The 3,611-nt window shown below is 52.4% G+C and overlaps 1 pseudogene; it reads right to left on the bottom strand.

Annotated features, from left to right (window-relative positions):
* Nucleotides 1-1,696: 1,696 nt before the first annotated feature.
* LOC138025763 (uncharacterized) overlaps nt 1,697-3,611 on the bottom strand; it is a 3,023-nt pseudogene continuing 1,108 nt past the window's right edge.

Genomic DNA, 3,611 nt, shown 5'->3' with positions numbered 1-3,611 from the left:
TAACAACAGAACAATACTAAGACAAAGGCCTACAAGCTTAAATGAGATGATACATAGATGTAGTACAAGCTAACTTACAATAATAAAGCCGCTCAGCTGTCTGCCTATAGTTCCTAGGCCCTTGTGGCTGGGTGGCATCTCTTCACCCCCCCCCCCCCCCCCCCAGTCCTGGAACCTGTTGTCGGGTGCTGGACTCAACGTTCCACCCATTTGCTAGTCTCAGGTTCGTAGAGTTTCAGTGGTCACCTTGCGTGGTTAGGGTGACCATGCAGAGGTGACAAAGGCGGTGAACGGGGTTCTGGCACTGGCGCTTCAGGCTCCACAGGTCAGCTATGGATGTTAGACTAGAGGGTGGTTGTGCTGTGAGGGTTGGCGGTTGGTACATAGAGCTTCCTCCTGGGCTGTCCATGCATCGCGACAAAGTGGTCGGATATGTGGGTTCGAGAATTTCTTCAGGCGGTTGACAAAAGATAGTGAGTCCCAAAGGGGCATCCGAAGATTACTTCAGCAGACGACAGGTTGCAGTCACGGTCAGGAGTGTTGCGGAGCTGCAGGATTGCTCGGAGAAAACAGTCATGGTCTAGGCTGCCTGTGGGGCCAGTATTAGACACCAATAGTCTCTTGGTGGCTTTTACTGCTACTTTGGCTCTCCTGTTAGATTGGGGGAAGCCTGTGGATGACACATGGTGCCCAGCATTCCAGGAGCAGAGAAAGTTCTCTGTGGTCGATGCCGTAAATTCTGGGCCACCGTCGCTTAAGAGCTACTCTGGCACGGCAAATGTGGCGAAGAGTTTGCGTAAGTGGCGGGCCAGGCCTACAGATCCTCCTAGGTTAGTTCCTGTGGTAGAGCTTAATACTTCCACCCAGCCTGAGAGACGATCTCCGACGATTAAGTAATGGTGGCCACCGTAATCAAAAATTTCTTTGAATGGAGTGGATGGTGGTGTTGAGGGTATTGGAGGTGTCGCTGCTTGTGATGGCACGTTGCGGTTGCAGTCGGCACATCTGTCCCTCGTCTCTTGGATGTCCTTTGACATGCCAGCCCAGTAGACGATAGCCCTAGCACGCTGTTCCATTGAGGATAGTCCTTGGTGGGCCGAGTGGAGATGCTGGAGGACTCGGTGGCAGAGGGTCGCTGGTACCACAACACGGTTGTTGTACATCAGTACTCCATCTTGTGAATAGATTGATCCGCAGATGGGTGATGTTGAGGGCTGGGTCGCAGCTGTCTACACTACCCTAAATCTCGAGCAGGTGTAGGATGTAGGTAAGAGAGTTATCGGGGACCAGGGGATGACCGTGAGTTCTTCGGCGTCACTACAGATGGTGGATCAGTGCTGACTAAGCCAAGTCTTGGTCGCTTGGAGGTCCAAGATAGGGGGACCTTTCCTCGAGTCCGAAGGAGACAGGTGTCTGGAGGTGGCATCAGCGGCTTGGTTGTATCGTCCGGGGTGGTGTACAATGGCGAAGCGCCAAGGTAGGGTCCTATGCCTTAGTCTGAAGAGGTGCGAATTCGATATTTTATCCAGAGTGAGATCACTGAAGATTTTTACCAGCGGTTTGTGGTTGGTGAGAACAGCGAGGGTGTCGCATCCTTCGGTGAGATATCGCATTTGTTTGAGGCCCCATGCCACCGCGAGGGCTTCTTCAATAACCGTGTATCGCTGCTCTGCCGAGGAAAGGAGCCGTGAGCCTGCTAGTGTGATTTTCCATCCCCCCTGGCAGCAATCGGGTACTCCAGAGAGGGGCAGCTGCAATGTTGTTGGAGTAGGAAGTATCCTATGCCACGGTTTGACCAACCGGGCAGAGGCAGGTACGTCTTTTCAAGTCGAAGATCTCTACACCCTCACAAATGGCCTTGACAATGGTCTTCTTTGAAGTTTGGAAGGCCGCTTCCAGCTCGGGGGACCATTCGAACTTGCAGCGTTGGCTCAGGAATGGCTTGAAAGGTGCCATTGTCTCACGCAGTTGTGCATAGTTTGTCATTTGGTTGACAAGGCCAAACCAGCTTCTGACATCTGTTGTGGATGCTGGGGAGGGGAAGTCTCTGATGGCATCCAGGTATCTTGTGAGGGTCTCGATTGTCATGTTCAATACCCTGAACCCTGCAAAGTCTATGTTCTTTTGGGCAAACTGGAATTTATCCGGGTTTAACACGGTGCTAGACTGTCCTACCCCTGTGAGAAAGTCGATGGTTCTCCACCAATGCCACTCCAAGTGCGTGTCGTAGTGGATGGTGTCATCGACGCAATGTTCCTTTTGTTCAAAGTCTGAAAGGATGGCGTCCAATCGTCAATTGTAGCCAATCCCAGATGACAGGAAGCCTTGAGGTGCTCTTGTATAGCGCCAGTGACCGAAAGGAGTGATCAACGTTGTCAGATGATGATTGGATGTGCGCAGGGGAACACTGTGATAGCCGTTCCAGGCGTCAGTCACTGTGTTCCAAGTGCCCTTGGTACTCGACGTGCTAGGTGGAAAGACGATTCCATGGCAAACGTTTCACGTCATTGAGACGTGGGAGGTCCACTGTTCGGTGGGGGGAGCGGTCGTTTTTCCTGGTCAGCACCATGTGGTGGCACCATGTCACTGGTTCTCCATACGGTACACGTGCAACTACACAAGAGTGCTTCGTCGCGAAGGAGGTCCTCTTACACTTTTTTCTGCCAGTGGATAGGTATGGTTGCTGGCGAATGTGATGCCTTCAGTGTGGCAGTGGGCTCCACATGTATTTCAACAGGTGGGCCGTCCATGCATAGCAATGCCCGATGAGGGCAGGTGTTAAAGGTTGATGACGCGTACCTTTCAAGAAGCCAGGCCTTCATCCGCTGGTTGTTTTCTGGGGTGGAGGGGAATGGCAGCTCAGTAGGACACATTGGTGGGGTTGTCCTCTGGGGACAGGAGCACATGGAGCCTCTGCAGGTCTGTGGGCTTTTGAAGCCATCGTTAATGAACCGACTGACGTTGGTCGTTGGGGACTTGTGTGTTTCATTTAGGCTGTTTGTCTCTGTGTTCCCTCAGGAGAGGGGAAGGCCCTTGGCAGTAGGCCAAGGTTGAGCAACGATTCATAGGATAGGTACATGGCTCTGACCGAGTTGCTCACGTGCACCATGGAACAACTGGACGTAGGTTTGCCATTTGGTAATGTTGTGGTAAGCTTGGCGAAGAAAGCACCTTTTAGTCCAATGGAAGACAGTTAGCTGCTGCCTCAGACTCAGTCTGTCGGGGTGCAGGCAATGGGAGAATCCACAAGCGAGGAACTCTTCTAGGGACCACAGGTCTTATTGTGCTCCAGTGTCTGCGATCGCTGATAGGGTTACTTGGTTATGATGGACTTGGCCGTCCATGCTGTTGGCTGGGTTGTCAACAGAGATGGTGATGGGCACTCTTAGTTGGTCCCTGAGTTGGGCCCACCTCCATTCACCTTTGGTGAAGATGTGATGTTCCAGTCTGGTGGGCATGGGTCTGCTTGATTCGCAGCTAGCACTTTTATTGTGTCTGCTGCAGGGACGTTTCCGCTGTCGTTGGCTTGTCTGTGCTCCCAAGTGGTGTATTGCTGTCACTTGAGATATCGGCTCTGACTCGATCACCTGGATATTGGCTGGTTGTGAGCG

The sequence above is a fragment of the Montipora capricornis genome, chromosome 12 (genome assembly GCF_036669925.1).
Source record: "Montipora capricornis isolate CH-2021 chromosome 12, ASM3666992v2, whole genome shotgun sequence".
Taxonomy (NCBI): domain Eukaryota; kingdom Metazoa; phylum Cnidaria; class Anthozoa; order Scleractinia; family Acroporidae; genus Montipora; species Montipora capricornis.
Note: the sequence above shows the minus strand (reverse complement) of the source record. Positions and strands in the feature narration are given on the sequence as shown.